General features: G+C 43.4%; 1 protein-coding gene across 4 annotated transcripts in view; it reads left to right on the top strand.

Moving 5' to 3' along the window:
- The window catches only part of TMEM178B (transmembrane protein 178B), a 239,059-nt gene that overhangs the window by 171,804 nt on the left and 46,262 nt on the right, over window positions 1–20,993 (top strand). The window lies entirely within an intron of this gene.

The raw sequence follows: 20,993 nt of genomic DNA, 5'->3' as shown, positions 1-20,993 counted from the left end.
ACTGAAAACTGCACAGGCAGGTGAGCAGAATTATTGATGTTTGAAGTAATTACTTCAGCAGACGCTGCTATCAAAATTCATAGTGATTGATTTCCCACTAGTCAGCTTATCTGTCTGAGAACAAGTTCACTGGAAAGCAGCTTATAACCCCATCCTAATAAGCCATGGCACATCACTGGAGAAAATGGCGTCAGGCTCATTTTGTTTTGCATTCACCGCTGTTGAAGGATGAATCATTCAAAATTTTCAGATGCAAGGCTGTTTTCTTTTCCAGACAGCCTAAGAATACAGAAATCTGTGCTTCCCAAGCAACCTACCCTTGTCCTCCTAGGTACAGTGTGAATTGAAGGAATCTTTCAAACTGAGTATCTTTCAGTAGCAATAGGAGGAAGCTATATCTGAACACACATGCCACACACATACCATAACTTCATTTTTAAAGGGGATTCTTAAATATGGAATACTTTCCACAGGCTGACTGAGAGCTAGTTAATCAAAACACTGGAGGGTATCACTGAGGTGCCTTAGGCCACACCAACAATGTTGCTGTATATGCACTTGGCAGCATCAGCTTAGATCCATGTTCCCTCAAGCTGTGGATCCGGGTCTAAATCTAAGGTAAAGTCTTTAAGGTGAGGTTGGATGAAGATACAGGCTCTGTTAGTGCTGATTTTACCAGAAGACCTAGAAGATATGATCCATGTCATCATAGCTGCAGTGAAGGACCACAGTGTTGTGACTAGAATGTGATTAGACATCTCTCATGTCTCAGATATCCTGAGTGAAGTCAGGGAACAAGGAATTACTGTCCATGACATTGCAACAAATATTGAGATAAATGCAACTTCCATCCTACCTCTGGACGCTGGCACATGACTTAACAGAGAAAGCCTATCTAGCTGGAGTGGCAAGGGCTCTCTTTTTCTCCATCCATTTTTTAAAACAGCCATGGAATGGGAAACTGAAGCAAAGACATGGAGCTCTAGCACTAGTTCAGCATCTGAAAGAGCTTGGACCTTTACTTCTCTCCGGTCTCCGCTGATTGGCAGTCCTCTATTGCCACAGATCAAAGCACAAGAAAAAATGAAATGAAGGACAAGTACAAGAGGCTGAACTATCAGTTTCCTGGACTTTTATCAGTCAGGAGGCCTATCATCCAAAAGTGTTTTTCCTTTTCCTTTTGGCTTGCTTCCTGTGCATAGAGAGCCAGAACACTTCCTTGTGCAGATAGTTGTTTCCCCCGCCATCTGGCAGGGTGCACACACTCAGGAAGCAAATGGTGCTATTTGTCAGGAACCAAAAGGATTATTTGCCAGATCAGAACGATGAAGAGGGTGCAGGAAAATCTTTGGTATAATTGACAGGACAAAGACAGGAGCTGAGCGAGATAATTTCTTACAGCAGAGGTGTGCTGCTCCTTCCAGGACCTCTCTGCTCAGAAGCCGTGCATGACAGAGAGAGGTGAAGGCAGGAGGGGAGTTACCAGCTGAACTTCTGCAGAGGATTTAGATGGCAACTGTTTTGGATTTGTGGGAAGATGTGTGCAGCAGTTATACAGGGCTCCTTCTGCTGCTCATCTACACTGCTCTGGCAACCAGGAGGGAATGAAAAGTTCTATGAGCCTCTTTGCTAGAAAAGTCCTCAGCATGTGGCAGTCCTATTAGGGGAGCTCCTGCTTGTACAAACAACACATCCCAGCAGTCCTGGGTGGCCTGTGACTCTTCAGGTGCTATGACAGAGCTGTGACACAGCAACCTTTTCTTCTCTCAGCTGTACCCAGGAGCCTCTGGAGATATCAGAGGGTCCAGTAATTCCCACCATTGTCTGCAAACCAATACGTTGACCCTGGGTCTTGGCACACTTTCCCTATAGGCTTCTGTGTTCTTTTTATCCTTCTGTGTTTCCAGTGCAGTGAGCTACAGCAGAAACCGAATTTCTGCATCGCCCTTCTGGCTCGTAACACTCTGCTTCTATTTCAGTGCCTGACTCCCTGGTCAGCGTACGGCGATCCTCTTGATCCGTGGGAGCCTGGCAAGGGGGGGGAGCAGATGGTCACAGTAACACAATGAGGTTATATGAAAACTGCCTCTGCTGGGGGGACATTTGTCTCAGATGGACAGAGATGACTGCATCTTGTCACAGCTAAAGAGGAAGCAAGATGGGGATCCAACTGGTTTCCCTTGCAGGACACAGACCCCTTTACCCTCCCCAAACCTGCAACATCTTCCCTGTGTGTTTGTATGTCTTTCCACTTGTCTCTCTGGATGGGTGCTGCAGCAGCTCAGCTCTCTGATTCCCGCAGAGTCAGGAGGTGAAGCGCAGAATGCCAGACCGGATGGTTCCCCCGTGGGGCTGCAAAGTCTCTCTCTTTCTGTAATTGTTTCTGACGTTTCACCTGACACATCCTGAGTGAGCACATCACCCCTGCTTCTGGGGGGTGATAAAATGTTTGGATCTCTGAATGTGTAGCTGTGTTCTTTGTCGACAAGAGATCAAAGATGTCAGAACTCTGGGAAAAAAAAAAACCCACCACAAAATAGAGAGACTGAAAAGCAAAATAAATGAGAGAGATGGAGAAGGAGAAGAAAGTCAAGCAGAAATAGGAACAATTGCCTAGAGACAGGTGGACAGATGCCTAGCAAACCGGATAGACAGACGGCTGTGGCAGAAAGACAGCATGCCCCTTGCTGTTCTTGGGCTGTAATTATCAGCTATTTAGGCAGTAAACCCAGGCAAACCACTTATTATCAGTATTCAACAGCTCTGAGGTGAAGCCCAAAGCAATTAATGCCCTTTGAGATCGAGGGACTTAGTACAATGAGCACTGATTTTAAACAGAGTTGTTTGTGAGAAGGGAGGTCTTAGGACTTTTTCATTATATAAGGAAGTGGGGGAGGGGGAATCTCCTGCAGAGAAGGTCCCTGCAGATGAGCAAAACAGGTATGAACTCCAACAAAGCTGGAAGCTGTGAGCAGGGAGTGACTGTTGATCACATCTTCTCTACAAGCAACCCCTGTTCTTTAGAGAAAAAATTTCTGTGTGAACTAATAGGGTTCTTCTGAGAAAGCAGAAGCACTCAGAAATATATTTCCAGGAGAGCAGAAAAAAAACATGGTCTATGAAGGGCAGGGGCATGTCACTCCTCTTGTTTTCATTTGGTTTGATGTAACTGTGCAATCTGAAAAGGTGGTAAGACTCATACTATAGGATGGAAGAAAGGAAAGAAGGAGGGTTGGATGAAAGGAAGGAGGGATGTGCATTTTCCTGGGTGGAGGGCTCACCCCTCCCAGGTATTCATTTTTTGCCTTAACTAGAAAACCATCCTCCAGCTGATCCGGATCTGTAGTGATGGAAGGCACTTGGCATGGCATTACAAGACTCTGGTCACTTAGGTTTTTCAGGGAAATACAGGAGAGTATCCCAAAAGGAAATCTTCCAAAGAAACTTCTGAAAGACTGAGTAGTCTGCAGACCCATATTACGGCATAAATAGCTATATAGTTGCCATATACACAGGCACATGCACACATTTAGCTGTGTGCCATGGGTCTGATGTGTGAGTGTTGTAAATCACTTCAGCTCTCCTGGGTCAGTGAAACTCTGCTGACCTGCCCTTACACAGTGTATAACCAGCCACATGCAGCAGCCTGGCTTGTGAGATTGCTCAGCAGCTGGTGCTGGGCCCTCTCAAGTCAGAAACCTAAAGAAAACATGAAGTCCCAGGCACAGGGAATTCTGTCAAGGCAGCCTGAAGCTCAGGTTTTCTCCTGATGCTGAGCAGCCACCAGCTGCTCTTTGGCTCAGAAAATAAAGTGTGAGCAACTGAGAACTTGGTGGAGTTGTTATGCTGGGATACTTTCCTCTAGATCTCAAGCATGCTTGGGGGTGAGCAGCAGAGCCAACACTTTATGACTGAAGATACACAAATTAATAGTGTATTTTGGTGCTTCCAATTAGCCCCTCAAACACAGCACAGAACCTACTTGGAAAACCTAAGCTTGTGAATTGCTGTTTCACTGTGAAGCCTGTTCTGATAGTGAAAAGGAAAGTGTTTTGAAGAAGCCACATATGTGAAATAGATGTTAATCCTCCTTACAACCGATCCATTTTTTGTTATTTAGACTGCTGGAAAACACCTCCCTTTATACTTTGAGCTGTGTTTTTTATATAAACTTGCTCTGCAGAATTTTCAAGTACAGGAAGAGCTGGCATGCAGTAAGAGTGGCAGGGGAGAGGGAAAAGAGGCAAGAGAGAAAATCCATTTCACCGGGATCTGAGAAGTTTGCAAAGTGAGAAGGTGATTGAGTGAAAGGGAGCTGGTGGCCGCAGCTGAGGTGAAGGAGGCTCTTTCATCCCACAGTGGTGAGGCTCTGCAGAGAGGGGCCTGATGATAGCACGTGTTGTGAGGGAAAAAGCAGTGATGGAAATGCAAGGTTCAGAAGTTCTTCCCCCACTGCAAGCAAAGCACGTGTGCCTAGGAGGTCCATCTCTGATTTGTGGCATTTTCAACTAGGCTTAAGAAGTGGATGTTCTGCAGCCACTGCATAGCTAACTATACCTTGCTAAATAAATGGGGTGACTGACAATTACTGAGTGGGGCATGAGAGGAGACCAGTATCGAAAAAGGGTAATTAAGGTTAAATATTTCAGTTCTCTGACCCACTTATTTATTTGTTCAACCTGCGGCTTTTCTCAAGGGCTACACAGTCCCGAAGCAGAGCTTTATAGCTGACTCAGGGAATGGTGCTGAGATTTGTTTTCCTTTTAGATCTAACAGCATTAGTAAGAACCAAGCAAACTGGGGAGCAGTGAAGGCACCATATTCCTCACACCAGTGGCTAGGATAAGAGCTGCATTCTGTGCTGTGTAGCCACTTGTCAGATACCCTTATGCTTTTTGCTACACAAATTGGTGGCGATACTTGAAAATGGAATATTTCCTCTCACTGTTTTAATCTTTATTTTACTATTTTTATTTCACTGCATCCATTGCTTTCTTCCAGATATTTTGAACACAGAATTTGATAGGGCTTGATTGCTTATTTTCTCTTTTACTTTAGATTCTGGCATGGCATCAGTACACCAATTGTGATTTATGAGGTTCATGCTGCCTGACCGGTAATACAGCCCAGTGTGTTTACTTGGGATTATTCCTCCAGTAAATGGAATCCTGCCCTGCACAGCAGGTGCATATGGGTGGGTTATTTCTTCCTTTAAAACACTTGCTTTAGTCATTTTTGAGGAAGATAGCATGGCAAGCTGACAGTTGGCTTCTTCTGATATAATAGTTTCTGTAATCACTGCATTGGGCTTTAGTCTGGCAATGAGAGCGCTTTTAAAAAACACACATTTAAATGTCAGAGGAGAGAATCCCATGTAAGATGTTTGGAAACATGGTGTCCTCTGGATGCCTTGCTAGACCTTTAGAAACAGAGCTGAGGCTGTCCTGGGCTAATCCCTTGTAGCTTTGTACTGAGTCTGCTGTGTGAGGAGATGGGATTTGGAAAGTTTGTTGAGTGCTGTGGGAATGCTTATGTGGCACAGACGTGATAAATGAAGCTGGTAGATTGCATCTCTTCTCTCAACTTTGCGTCTTGATTTACAAAGCTTTCAGTGGTTTAGGACCCCACAACATTATAATTCCAGTTTGTGCAGGATTTGCCTACTTTGGAACTTGATCCAAAACTCTTCCCATGTTCACTGAAAAGCTTGATTTTGGAGCAGATAGTTTGAAGCATTTCTTATTGATTCATTCCTTTGCAAGAAAATGGAGGGAAATATGTTGTGTTGCTGTAAAAAACTCAAAAAGACAAACAAGAATGTGTCTTTATTCAGTGGGCTGTGTGATGATTTTAGATGCTGACTCTGCTGGCAGTTTGGCATCATTTTTTCTCCAGCCTGCCCCTCTCTACATTTGTTTGGAGGGAGGGAATGGAGGCTCCCAGTAGCATCACTTGGAGCTCCACTCTGCTCCGCATCCCTTCCTCCCTCCCTTCTCCTTTCCACCTCCTCCCCTCTCTCTCTGCCTTTTTGTGCTGCATGTTCCCTTTTCAAAAAGTAATTTCATGGCTCATGCACTTAAGATTCCATCAGAAAGTCGAGTCTTTGATCAGGCAGACAGACGCCCTGCTGGGATTTCATTGGCAAATCACAATTCCCTTAATTAAGACTATGTGTCTTTATATCACTAAACTGATTCCAGCTGGGTCCCTGCTCGTTTTACATCCAGATTTACCTAGACTATGGATTCTCACCCCCTGCGACTCTGGAGGAGCAAAAACCATTTAAAGACTTTTCATTCCCAGCTTCTTCCCCCAGCTGCTTCTCCCCAGTGGTGAGCAGTCAGTGTGGGCTGGGAACTAAATCTCTCCCTCAGTCTTGTTTGCACTCTCCTTCGAATCAGGAGGTATAGTTGTGTGAGGGATTTGCTCTGTTTCTTTCCAGTGCTTGGAAGCTTGGAATCAGTAGTACAAAGGGAATTGAAGTTGCTTGATGCTTTTTTTTTTTTTTTTCCTTTTCAGAAACCATGTTTTTACTGAGAGTCAAGAAGATGCTAAAAATTCAGCATTGTTTTCTCCATCTTACCATTTTTCCTTAGCTATCTATTAAAGGTGAAGCAGGTTAAGAGTGCTCACTTATGGTAATCTCAGGTGCCGTGTGGGAGGGACTTTGGTGGCATTTCTGCTGTTCTAGATTTGCTCTTTGTATTAGTCATGCCAAGGCAAACATTTCTCTGGAGACAAAGTACACAGTCCTGTCTATAAAGTGTGTGGTCTGCTCTGGCCAAGGAAATAAACGCTCTGGGGGCTGTTTCCACAGACAGTGTTTTTCCACCAGTCATCTGCATTTTCCCTTCCTCCTCTCTAATGTCCTCACCTTCTCCAGGCGGTGCCCTGACTCCTTCTCCAGGAAGAGAAAACTTCCATAGCAACCTGCTAATGGCACTGATTACAGGGATGGCAGCTAGCAGGGAGCCTGGCCAGTCTCCTCTGTCATGATGCCTGTTGAGAGGAGTTGAAGGAGATTCAGGGATAGGGATTCTCAGTGCACCAATCCCAGTCATACAAGTGCATTTGCCATGCACCAGAGAGAGAAGTCTGGCTCCTCTGGAGCAAATCCTTTAGGCTTTTTCAAAATCACCTGTGGGGAGATGGGATGGCCCAACAAACGTGCCCACCTAGGCCCCCATAAATGTATTTGCAAGTGGGTGCAGGCAGACACTGCCCTACATGTGGGCAATTGCTGTCCCTGTGCGGGGCCTTCGAGATGCCACCATTGGGCTCTGAGCATCCCTACAAGTGACAGCTCTGAGGACAGGAAAACTGGCTGCTGGCTGAACTGGGGCACATGGAAGGCTGTTGGCTGCTTATGCAGTCATGCTTAAAATTAAAAAATAGCCAGCAAACAGGGCAGCTTTAATGGCTAGCAAACCCTGACCCAGCATTTCCTAAGCCAAGCTGCCTGCTTAATAAATTAATCCAAAGTCTCAACTCAGGACACATCCTCTCCTGCAAAGTGATGCATCTTCAGATTTATCGTATGGAATTCTTCACTTGAAAATGCCTACTTAATCATGTGCCAGCAGAACTTCAAACTCTGTCCTGGGAATGTGGTGACTTTGTAATGGGCCAGAGCACAGCTTGACTTTAAAATAGCTTCATTTTAAGGGTCTGGCATATTTCCAGCTGTGACTCCCAGCAAGAAGAGTTTTGGTTCAGTCAAACAGGCTACAGCTTGAGTGAAACCTTATTTTGCTCTTCACATGCTAATAAAAATGTTCATTGGAAACACTAATAGGACTTTGCACTTAGATGGATTTTTGATGTGAGGATTCCAAAGCCCTTTTTAATAAGAATTGCTGATTATGCTCCATGGTAAGACCAGATTAGATCAAAAGGGATTCAGAATCTCTGTTTTGTTTGAGAGGCAGAATAAACCTATCCCAAATGTACAGAAAGTACATTCTGTGAGTAGAAAACGAATTTTATGAACCTTTATAAATAACCTGCTAATTAATTTTTTTGTTAAAATTAATTAAAAATCTCACGCTTCATAGAATGTTAACATCTATGTTTATCTTTGTCTTGTCCCAGATCATCTTAATGGAATGATAGAGACAAGTTAAACTTATATATAGTTAAAGTTAATTGAAATCTTGCTCATAGGCTCTGTGTAAAGAAATTACGATGTAATTAAGCTAAGTTGTTAATGATGTCTAGATGCTGTGGTTATCAGGGTCTGTGCCAGTACCGGGTCACTCGCAGACAAAGGAGCCCAAGCAGTTGCTGTGTTTCCTCTGTGGCTTGCTGAACACAGCAGGACAGCAGACTGCAGGAACTTGGAGGCCCTGGGAACATCCCTTCCCTGAAGGAAGAGATCTCAGCTGGCAGCCCTGGGGCCAGAGCACGGCCTCTGGGAGAATGGAGCTTGGAGCACAGAGACACTGGGACTCATCTGAGAATCCTCTGCACCCCTCACTCCAGCAACAGGCTCATATGTAGAGCCCCTAGACAAGAGCATGAAAAGCCAAAGTCACTAGTGTACTTAGGAGGTGTGATACCACAGCAACAGTGAACATATCCTAAAAAAGTTAAATTAGGAATGAGAAGTTGGTCCTTCAGGTCATCAAGCCATTAGAAATATCAGAAGGTAGGATTCTCTGTGGCTTTCCTAAACAGCTCGCTAGGTGTGATTTAAAAAAAAAACAAACAGCAAAACCAATAAAAACAGGAACAGTAAGAAAATTGCTAAGCAAAATATAAAGTGCTGCTACAGTTAATAGTATCAGTAACTTAGGAGTAAACATAGTAGAGGACAATATCAAACTGCAGGAATTCAGGATATTCGTAGATGAATTACATGTAAGAGAAAGCAACTGCACTGAGATAAGAAATGCAGAGATAAGGTACCCAAACTCTCTTACCTCAGACTTGGAGAGATACCACAAAAGGAGGAAGTAGAAAATCAATGATGATGCATTTCACCAACAATTTAAATCTCATCTGGGACCATAAAGACTGATGTCACTCTTGTCCACACTGAACTATAATCATTGCATCTGGCCACTGACTTCCCTAATATTTTCTTTTGACCTGATAAAGAATCTGATACCTGACTACAGCTTTTCACATGTCATGAAAGTCACTGGGAAGGTATTAAGATGTGTCAACCTAGTGAGAGAGAGAAAGGAGATGAGAGGAAATTATAGGGGGACGTTTGAAAGGGAGGTGAGGTGTGCATTAAGAAAGGAGGAGCGGAAGACGATGCAAAACCAGGATGGTACGAGGCAGAGAAGAGCAGGTAGAGGAAAACAGGAGTTTGTGCCAGAGACAGGGATAGAGGCACAAATAGAAGGAAAGGTGGGGAGATGGCTGGAGGGGGCAGGTTGGCAGTTGTAAAGAGAAGGATGGTACATTTTCTTAAAATACGCATAATTGCATGCATTGGACATGTGTTTCCCCTCTCTAGGTGGACAGGTCTCAGTTAAAGAAAAGGATAATAGGATTCTGGACCCTGATAATATGTGTCTCACCTTTAGGTGCCTGATCTTTTGGCAGAATAGGGTCTTTTAAGGGATGTGTCATTGTTGTCTGAGGCATAGCAGCCTGCCTTCTGCTAAAAACTAAGGGAGAAAGGGAGATAAATCCTGCCTGTAGCCTAGGGGAGTGCAGCAGAAGTGAATCCCGGCCCCAGTGTGCATCGCTTCCTGATACAGTGTGGATTTTTTTTTCTTATTGCACATATATGAGCACTACACAACCAAGAAGAAAGCTCTTCTTTCCCTATCAAAAGATGTTTGTTTTTCCATCTAACACAAGTGTACTGTATCTGTCTCCTGCTTTTTACTGGTCTGAGGCTCGTGTTTTGATATGCAAACGTAGTAGACCTGCCTGCAGTCTCTTCCTTCCCTTTCGGCATTTTGTACTGCACGATGAGATCAAAGAGGTTAACTGAATTAGGGATCTCCTAATCACAGCTTTTTGGAAGTGTGTGACTGCTAGCAATGCACAGAGGGCATTTCCCTCCATTTGTTCCCCCTCCTTCACATATGTACCCATCACAGCTTCAAATGCTGTATCAGATCTGGAGAGACCTATTAGGAAGTGAGCAAAATAGCCAATGCAGGTGAACCAAAAAGCTTCTTGAAAGTGAGAAGATGGGCTGCAAGGATTTCAGATCCCAAATCAATTGGATCACTCATGTGTAGGCACAAAAACGGAACCATATGTCATCTCAGAAACAAAATATTTGAGAATCAATTCTGGTTTTACCACCAATGTCAAAGCTTGGCTTCCCAATTTAGCCTTCACATTCTTGCCAGTGATATTATTAGCCCTCTGCCACTGCCTCGGCTGCACTGATGGACAGAGCTGTTGAAATAAAAAGGCTTTCTGGCTGGAAAGGCAAAGTGAATAAAACAGCATGGTGGAAGGGCTGCAGGTGGCTTTTAGAAGTTTTTCAGCAAAATGAACAACAATTTATTTTGGAGCAGCCAGCAGAATTTTGGCTGAACTGAGATACTTTGATTGTCTGTCTTAACCCTTTCAAATCCTTCTTCTTTTAAATGTTAGTGCAGTTTTAAAAAAAGGCTGTTTAACATGAAAAGTCAGAAGCTTTATTATAAGAAAATGCCCATATGAGACATTTGGGGTTTTTTATATGGAACGTATCAACATTTTTAAGTGATACTAAAATCTTTCTCTTTTGTAACATCTCAAAACCACTAGAAAAACAGATAACTACACAGACATTTTGGTGTGCTGCTTTTGGGGTGCTCTGCTGACAGGAAGATGTGAGGCTGCCCCTCAGGGGGAACAGCATCCAATCAGGCCCACATATGTGCATGTGTCCACATGCAGCACTACAGCACCTGGGCAGTGTAAGGAAAACATCAAGGTAGTTTGCCAGTCAGCTTCCAACTTGTATTAAAAATATCTTTGACCTACATCAGTATCACAGACTCGGCCTTTAAGGTGAATGGATGAAGCAAGTCACGTAGTATGATGAACTTTCTGACTTTGGAGTGCAGGCACTGGATCATCACCCAGGGAAAGAAACAGGATAACTGTGCCTTCCATGAAAAAAAAAAAAAAACTAAGCAAAACCCTGAGGTGGAGATGTCATAACTCCTACATTGGTATTTCTAGACTTGGAAGCTTACTAAAGCTCTCTTCTGGGGCACAGGAACAAAGCATAGGTTTTATGGAGCAGGCTTTTATCACTTATCTGGTCATTTCAATATGGTTGTGAGTAATTAAACTTTATATAGAGCTCATTGATACTGCTCTAGATTTCTACTAAGTCAAGGATCTGACAGAGCACAGTGAAAATTCTTTTTTCTCGGTAAAACCAGAAAGTCTGTCTCATGGCAAGTTTTTCTAGATCATTGAGTGGTTTTGTGAAACTGCTGTCAAACATGGTATTTATTAAGGTTGTGCACAAATACCTAATGTTGTGAACACACCACATACATATATTAATGTCACATTCAGGTTGCAAAACATTTATAACTGTCACTGCTTTCCCCGTCACTCTTCTTGCCTGTCTCCAAGCACATAATCAGCCCGGCTCCTGCCTGATTGATGAGGGAGGTGGGGTATGGTCAGAGAGCACCCTTTCTCCTCACGTTGCTGTGCAGCCTGCAGACTTCAGAGACAGAGGTGCATGGAGACTTTGGATTGTGAGGTGTTGTGTATATGGCAACAACAATAATCCACTTGGATGGATTACATACAATGGATTATATATAATCCATTTGGATGACAGTTGAAAAATACAGGGTATGAAGGAACACTGCTGTGGTCTGCTGGTGGTGTTGAGGGAGTTTTGTTGGTTTTAGGTGATCTTAAATAATTTTTTAGGATATATACTGATATCCTCAGGAGTTGGGGCCCTTCTATCCTGTTTACCATGCAAGCATCAGTCCCTTCAGAGACATCAGGCCACATCTCATGGCTTCACACCACTCTGCCAGACTCAGGCAGAGTGCTGCCTGCAGGAGTCTGTTGCATTAGCAGCGCTCCCTGTTCTCCTTAGCAAAGCTCAAGGGGTGCTTTCCATGAAAAGGTAACAGGTCCTAGGAGGCCACATACAGCTCCAAGATTTTTCAGCCTTCTACCCTGCCGGTGAGCGTGCGGGGGCTGTTCAAACTGGCCGACTTCCATTCGCATGCGGTCACTTCTCAGAAAATCTCCCACAGTTGCGCCGGTTTGGTGTAGGCTTGTGAAATTATATCAGCAGCAGGAGTGCTAACATGCACTGAAGGAAAATCTGCCACTAACCAGTGCTTCCACTGCGGCTGCCATCAGGGGAGCCTGTGCAAGGATAGGTTTTTCCTGGAAAAGCGTGAATAGCAGCACAGCTCATTAGTGGCTTGTGAAGTCAGGAAAGCAAATTAGGCCCTCTGGGAAGTGGGAACTGGGTGCTGGGACAGGGAGGCCCTCTGCAAAACTGCAGATGACTTTAGGGGAAAGCTTTGGATAAACATCTATGGACTATTCTGTGTCACCAGCATTGCTAGAACAAGGCAGGGGCTCACTCTGTCCCATACCATGTGTGGAAACCCTACCTGCTTGCAGAGCTGTGGCCAAATAATGACTAAGTTCCCACTTTTTTTATTTGATGAGGCCAGGTAGTCTCAGGTGCCAAGTTGGATCCTACTAGTTATATTAGATGAAAGAAAGTGTTGCCAGAAGCAGTTAGAGCCAAGTAATGTTTACTGGCTTTGGAAACACCTTCATGCTGCTTCCTGAAGTCTGACAGGTGAATGACTTCAGATCAAGCACACCATGGTGAAATCCTGCATGCTCTCTATGCTGGACACCCTGCATTTCTGACCTCCATCATCCTCCCGATCCCATCAAGTGTAACCCCTTAAAAAATGTCACGCTGGAAGCAGTCATCTGTATCCTGCAGTCACATGAAACACCCACGCAGTGGTCCAGCCTTGGCCACAGTCCCCTGCCTATCAAGTGACATTACTTCAGAAAGGTCTTACACTTCACACTCCCCACTAGCGTGCTCAGTACAGTGATCCAGAAGCTGCCCTACTGTTATTTCTTCAACACAAAAACACTCCAAGGAAAATGTTTTGAAAATAGTAAATCTGACTTTTTCATCAGGCTTACTGTTCCCAGCCTGTGCAAAGACCCGGTTTTCTTGAAGTGTCAGCCCACCTCCATCAGCAGCTGCTGATCAGTGGGTTCCACTGCCCTTGCTTAGGAAGTATTTTGGGCTCCACATTTGACTCTGTGTTTCTGGATATGAGAAGAGCATGCTTCGTTGCCTCTAATGTGAAAGCTGGGTTATGTTTACCTAGACCCTTGTGATGCTTCTCTGCCTGGTCTTCCCGTATCTTCTTCCCAGAAGATCCACATTGTGATAAAGAAAATTCAATAAACCATTATATTTTAATAGTAATTTTGCATCACTGGTTAGCCGTGTACAGCAGCTATACCATTACAACACCTGACTATTTACATACACATATACTGCAAACATACCTCCACATTTTCCACAAAGGCATCAGTAAACCATCATAAAAGCCACAGTCCTCTAATTTCAGGAAAAAAGTGATTTCAGTCTTGCTGAAATGGGGATCAGAAGGAAGGGATCACAGCACTTCTTAACCTCACCATGTAGCAGTAATGACCTGGAAGAAGAAACTGGACATATCCTTCTGAAAGTACAGATTGTCCAGCAGTGGGGGTTAATTACCCACCTGAACAAACTGTTAAGTACAACATTTTTCTTTTCCTCATTGTGTCACATGATGATTGGACCTCTTTCTGGAAGTTAGTTTTTAGCCAAATATTATGGGATTCAATATAGATGTAATTTAAGGAAGATGTATGGTGTATGATACAATCTGTGAGCTGTCAGTGATGTTTTGTGAAGAGATACTCTGAAAAGTAAATTCAATGACACTCCACGAAACAGTGTTAGAAAATAGTTGTTTCCCTACAGCTGATCACATTGGCAAAAATACTGAAGATTCCTTGTTGGAGCAGCTGCTGAGTCCTGTGAGATCTGATGTTAACCAGATAGTTTGCACAGATTGACCACCATGTCCCATTTTCCTTCTGCTAGGAAAGACTTCTCCTAAATTTGCCACGTGAGGAAAATCTACTGAGAGGCATATCAAGCTACACTGGCCTTAATAGGTGCCTAAGGCTTTTTTTCCAAGCACATGTTTGCTGGGGTACTCCAGCTGTGGATGTGCGTAACATCTGTGTAGTGGGCTTTTGTTTGGCTGGTTGGAGGTTTTCTCCTCCTTCCCCCAAGCTGCTTTGGCTGCTCACCCAGCTTTTTTACCAAATTGCAAATTTATATTCCTTCAGCTTTTGGCAGGCCCATATGTGGAACTGTCAAAATGTCACTGGCATCAATTGCGAAAGGTTAGTGCCACATTATAGTCAGCGAGCTTATTAACGCAGAAATGATTGGGTTTTGGAGAGGGGCAGAGAAGGACAAATGCGAATCTATTTTCCAGGCACCTGCTATTTCTACTGAACATTTCTTCTTGTCACATATATATTTTCAGAAAGTGTTTGTCATCTGCATAGGATAAAAATCAGCTAGAGATCCCAGGAAGAATGAGGCTGTTCTTTGTGAGTTCCCGGCAAGCTGGGAGAGGATGATGGAGAGGCAACGAGAGTGAGTTGGCCAAATTAATTCCAGTGTTGAGTGGCAGTAGATGTTCATTTTCACCAACCCAGTGACTACAGACAGGATCGTGCTGCAAAAATTGGGTCTGATGAAAACCCAATGTCAAAGTGGGAGATTGTGGGTCTGGGTTCCATGATACCATCTTGGCCAAAAAAAGAGTCATGGTTTCCAGTTGCTCTCCCCACGTTTGCAGGTGCCTGTACCCAGGTGAGAGCTACTGTTTTGCTTATTTACATCTCTGTGCTTTTTCAGATTTAATCAGATTGAATTCCGAATCAGCACTGAAAAAAATTCCCATATCCTACTGCAGTTTTTATCTGTCCAACGCATTTTTAGGGCTTCTGGTACCATCACTGCAGAGAACCTACCACAATCTTTAATGTATTAATCTTCAAAATGACCTGGTGAGATGAGATTATCCCAGTTTATGAGAACTGAGGCACAGAAAGCCTGACTTTTCTTGCGATGAAAGTCTGTGAGACAGCAAAGAGTAGTATCTGCATCTTTACAGATGCTCTGCTAGTACCTGGATCACTGAGCTATCCTTCTCATGCCTCATTTTTATGGAGTACATATGTGACATGAGGATATTGGGATATTGCCTTTATCCAGTCTCACCTTTCCACCTCTCTGTGTGTTTATTAGGTATTTCAGCTCTCTCCTGCTCAGGAGGCTGCTTTTACTTTTTTTTCCTGCTGCTTTTGTTGCAGGAAAGGAGGTAGCACTGCACAAAACACCAGATCCAAGTCTCATACGAGGTTTCTGGGATTGTGGTGGATTGTGCAGAGCCCCAGGTGCCAAAGCACATGATGAGAGCACGGTGTGAAATATGACTCAATTTGTGAACATTTCCTTTTGCCTCAGGACTTCTTTCCAAACCCTCTGAGCACAGCCTCCCAAAACCCCACAGACTTCTCAGTTGTGAGCTCTCCTCCTATGACAGACACCCTGCTCAACACCACACGAAAGAGCCATGGTAGTTTTCAGGGAGGTGTATGTCCCTGTTTTCTAGATGGTTCCCTGGAGCCACAAGGGTGTCTAAAAAAACCTGCAGAAAATCTGATTCTCCTGCTGGGAATGGGGGGGACCTGGTGACATCCCCAGTGAGATGGGCATTGCAGTGGGAATGTGCAGCCCCTTGGGCATGGGCATCATGTCCCCAGGACCAGGCAGGAGAGGCCCCTCTTGGCCCTGACCCTGGCAGCAGGCTCGACTGCCTCCTGCAGGCTCCAGATGCCTTCCTGCAGAAAAGCTGAGCTCAGAATCAGGGTTTTGGTCAATTAAGCAACCATCCCCCCATCTCTTTCTTGTGCCAAGCAGAATTTTAATGTACTTCCAATTTCTCTTTTTAGCACACACAAAGAAAAAAGAAAAAAATTAATAATCATCTATAAGAGAAGTTCTTTTCAGTCAAATGGGGAAACATTCAATGCTGATGTATATTTTTCCCCACATTTAAATGGTATCTATTTAAATGCAGATTTTCTGGTTTCCTATGTGGAGCTTGGAAGAAACGCCTTTCAATTTAAATGTTAATAGAAGAGTAAACTTCAAAATCAAAATTTCTCCATAAAGGACAGTGTTTTTTTCACAGCTGTAAATGTCTTTCTGTACTTCCTCCCTCCTTCTCCTCCATCCTTCCTCCTTTTTTTCCTAGACCTCATCCCAACCTCACTTGCATTAAACGATCTTTTTAAAAAAACAAGGCCACATCTTTCAGAGTTCCTGAATGAAAATGTTTAATGCTGAGATCTGTGGAATGAGTATGTTTGAGCAGAGTGCTGGGGCACTGATAAAGCAGAGACGCCATCCCTCCACCTCTAGCTTTTTTCATACTGGCCGTTTATCAAATGTGCTGCTTGGAAGACTTTGTGCTGGGATTATGCTCAGGCTTGTGCAGTGGTTGGGGCAGGGGCTGAAAGGAAATAAAAACCTTAACGATAATGCATTAGTTTCTCCTGAATGTGAGCAGGGCTTTGGTGCTGGAATGGGCAGCAGAGGAGGCAAGTCAAATGCAGAGGGAGAAAAGTAAAACAAAGGGGCTGTTAACCAAGTCTATCTTTTTCTGTATTACCCCAGCTCCTCCTCTGCTCCATTCCTGCATATCTCCACCTTCATTTTTCTTTGGAAAAAGCTTAGGGTAAATCTGCTTTTTACAAAAGACACTTAACACTGCCTGATACTGGAGTTTTACATACAGCTATGTTTCTTGCTCGTCACACTCCATTTGTCTTCTTTAATGCAAGCTTTTCTTTAATTTTTCTCATCACTCTCTTCAATTACTTATCTGTTTTTGTCCTCTTTTCTTTCCTCACTGAAAGAAAATAAGTGGTTCTTTTTTTTCCTGCTTCTTTCTGGCCCTGATGAGCCCTGGCTACCTTTGCAAGAAATGGTTCAAGAGATACTAACTGAAGATTAAATCTTAATAAACTTCCATGTATTTGGTGGATATGTAGATACTGCAATGTTGACCAGCATATACAAAGCAGAGTGTAACAGGGCAAAGTCTGCTTGCTATGGAAGGAGAATTTTGTAAACTGAATAATAAAGACATTACTATATAGAATAGGTTATAGGGCTTTCTGTATCCAGACTATTTTCATACAACTGTTACTGTATGTCATTATTATCTGAATGCTTCAGAAGAAAAAGTGGTGAACTGGCTTCCACAGCACCTCTGGGAGACAGGAGAAAGTCTGATTTTTGGAGGAAAACCTTGGAGCACCCAACCCTCCTGCTGATTTCAGGGAAAGCAGAACTTGCTGGGCTCCTCACTCCAGATGCTCAGTCCCTTGACCCCAAGGCATCTTTAGGTGTCACAGGGCACCCTGGCAGCAGGGCTGTGTGGTGGAGCTGGCCCTGATGCCCTGCCCTGTATTTCCTTCTGTGCACTGTACCTCGTGGGAGGACAAATGGAGTAGTTCAGTCTTAGTGGTGTCAGAGCTGTGCTTCTCACCAGCACTGAAAGCACTTCACCACAAAGTGTGTCACCTTCGCCCTAAACCCAGAGCCCGTTGCAGATTCCTTCCAGATCATTGGAGAATGCAGGGAAACTTCCATTTAGACAGCTGGGCTTTCCACCTGGCCTCTCCCACTACCACCAGTGCTGGAGGTGCTGGGAACAGGGAGATGACACCTCACACCCTCCAGGAATGATCACTCTGGTCAGGCTAACGTGGTGCTGAGGGACTGATTGTACCTGTGGTGTGGTGGCTCCAAGTAGAGATCACTCATCGTAAGAGGTGACCAGCATAAAGAAGTGTGTACTATCTGAGTTTTTCAAAAGTATAGAAAGGGAGAAAGATGAAAAAAACACAGCTTTGATGTCATGAAGTCCCAAAGTCTACACTGAAATTGAGCAGAAGACATTTTATTGGATGTGCCTCAGATTTTTCAAAACCTGTATAATCTGTGAAAGCTGTGTAAGGAAAAGCCTCTTAGCTTGGTTACAACTGAGAAATGTTTGCTTTGTGTGGCCTCACCTAGCAGGAGCAGGAAGGATTAAAGCTATGAATATGAAGAAGGAAGTGCCTCAGTCTTTCTTCCCTGTTTCTGGGGAATGAGAAAGCGAAAGGAGGGATGAAAGGGTTGACTGGGCAAATTACAAGTGTACTCTGCTGGGACTGAAGCTCAGAAATGTTCACAGGTGATCACATATTGCAGTGTTAAAAGCACGGATAGTAAATCTGTAGAAAGACTCTTCAAGAGCAGCTCTTGAACATCACAAAAGAAATATAAATTATCAACTTCGGGTACTTTCTGAGAAAAAAAAAATCTCCTCTCCAGAACCAGAGAAAGTGAGGAAATTATGTGGAATAGGGTAGATGAGAGGAGAGGAGACTGGAATCAAATGATGCTTTGGCATAGGCTCAGTTACTCTGGCCCACTACATCAGGGGTTGTAAGGGCAAAGCTTTTTTCTTTCCTTCCTAGCCTGCTGCCGCTCAGAGCTGAGTAACTGTTGTTACCAACAGTAACTGTTGTTACCAGATAATAATAAAATTCTTTTGCTTCTCTAGCCAAAGTTTCTTTTTAAGCAGAAGGGGAAGTAGGATTGGAGCAAAAGGTTGAACCCTTCTGTGGGATGGTATTCACAGCCATCTTCTTCCCAAGGCATAACATAAGTCTTCTGCCTTCTGCAGTAGAACTGCTTCTAATATGTTAAATTTCTGCTGTGCAAATTCCTCCTTTATGCATGGAACTCTTTAATATCCATATCATGAAATCTCTCAAAAACAAATCTGTCTTTTCACCCTCGTGAGACACTTTTTCTCACCCTTTTCTGCCATGCATTTAAACAATCTTTGTTTCCTTCCTTCTCTAGTGCCTCCTTAAATCACTCTTTTATTATCTAGGGGTTCTCTCTGTTCTACATGAGCAAAAGGCAAGAATATCTCCAGATAGTGCTTTCAGTCACTGCAAAATTTCTTAGGCCCCTGTAATGTTCCCAAATACTGGAGGAATTGCTTTCAGACAGTAACACATCAGTGTGTGGCCTGGTCTGGGACATCCTCTTTCCTCTTCGGTGCTTTACAAAAATTTACCAAAGACAAGAAATTGCAGTGTCATGTGGAGTTTGCTGTTTGTCAGCATGAATCTCTAAAGGTGTCAGCCTTTGTAGAAGACAAGACTTCTTTTCTCCCTGGTGAACTGCTCACCTGACTCTGAAGTTGTGGAGTTTCTTATGAAGTACCAGCAGTCCATAACTGGCATCTTTCTTTTGTGATTGTTTCTGGTTTAAATAACTGTGAGAAAATTTAAGAATTCTGACAGAAGAAATCTATGTAGATGGACTTGTCCTGACAAGAATAAATCATGTGTCAGGATGTCCATTCTACAAACACCTCATCCCGAGGGACTTGTTGACTGGCAGAGACCACAGCCAGCTTGAGAAGTTTCCTATCAGCATTTCCTTATTGGCAAGTTCACACGTGCTGGCAACCAAACACTTGATACTTTGTCACACAAACAACAAACTCTTGTCAAGAGAAGGTGGTGGGATTTTTTGGTTTAGGAGATGTTATGCATGTATCTTATAAACCCCACTGCACCTCTGGAGATATGAAGGCTCACCTATGTCCTTGAGAGAGCCAGTTTCTCTTTTTGTAAGGGTTTTCTGTTGCTCTTTCTCTCAGCTTTGAGAGAGTTGTGTTTTAGAGTATGTTTGTGAGTGCGTATTTCTGAGTCACTTCCATATAAATATAACCCACTGTTACTTTTGTTGGAGTGGGTTGTACTCATTGCGATTGCATTAGAGTAATCTTTAAACTGAAGACTGGTTTGCCACATGATTCAGTAAAAGGCACTCAGAGATTTTAACTGCATCTCAGGTAGACTAATACATATTTCTTTTCTTATCTCTCCATACCTGAAGCCGAAAGAAAAGATTAAAAACCTCACCCTCTATTTGCCAACCTCATCCAAAATACAGTCTCGAGCTCTGCAGAGAGAATAGTGAGAGCCAGAAGATGCCACTCAAAATCACCTGCATTAACACTCACTTGTTTATTGTACCTGGGAGCTGCTAGGGCTGGCTTTCAATAAAACACACATCTGTCCAATTTTGTCTTACTCCCCTGAAGTTTTGAGGTGAGATAAGAGAATAGATGATGTTAGTGAAAGATACCTCTGTGCTGCTGATTCTTTGTAAGAGAAGTAATTTAAACAAAGCTCAGTGAAATCTGGTAAATTGTGCTCTAGGACTGTGTGCTGTTCTTGAACAATTTCCAATGCATATATTTGTTGGGAAAAAGGAAAAGAGTGATTTAGATATTTTTAAGTACCAGTGATCTTAATCCCTGCTAAAGACAAATCAGAGGGAATCTAGTACAGGAAGGTATAGATTGAAGTGACCTGCAATGAGGGATTATGCAAAAGAATTATGTCATCCCAGTCTATTTGTGCTTGTGACGTTACTGTATCCTAACATTTGGTCCTAGAGTGGTACAGAAATCAATCTGTGATTTCTTTTTGTTTTCCCTTTTTGTTGGGACCCCTCAGGAAAGAAAGGTGCTGCACCCAGAATGTCTCCTAAGCTGTTCTAGATATTCTGCATACAGACTTCAGGGTCCTTAGTCCCTATGGACCTTTCAGTATTGGGAGAAGAAAGGAGGACGTGTAGGATGGATATCTGAAATACTATTTGCAGCAGTTTTGCACTTTCTGATGGTCTGATAACAAGCACTGTAGTTTGATCTGCTACTAAATGCTTGAGAACAAGCAATTCTGAAAGCAAAACCAGTGCTATGTGGCAAAAGGGCTGGCCAGAAAGCCTGATAATATAGATTCAATTATATACTCCTCCACAAACTTTTCATGTAGCTGCGGGC

Source organism: Corapipo altera, unplaced genomic scaffold (assembly GCF_003945725.1).
Source record: "Corapipo altera isolate COAL_440 unplaced genomic scaffold, ASM394572v1 1, whole genome shotgun sequence".
NCBI classification, from domain to species: Eukaryota; Metazoa; Chordata; class Aves; order Passeriformes; family Pipridae; genus Corapipo; species Corapipo altera.
Note: the sequence above shows the minus strand (reverse complement) of the source record. Positions and strands in the feature narration are given on the sequence as shown.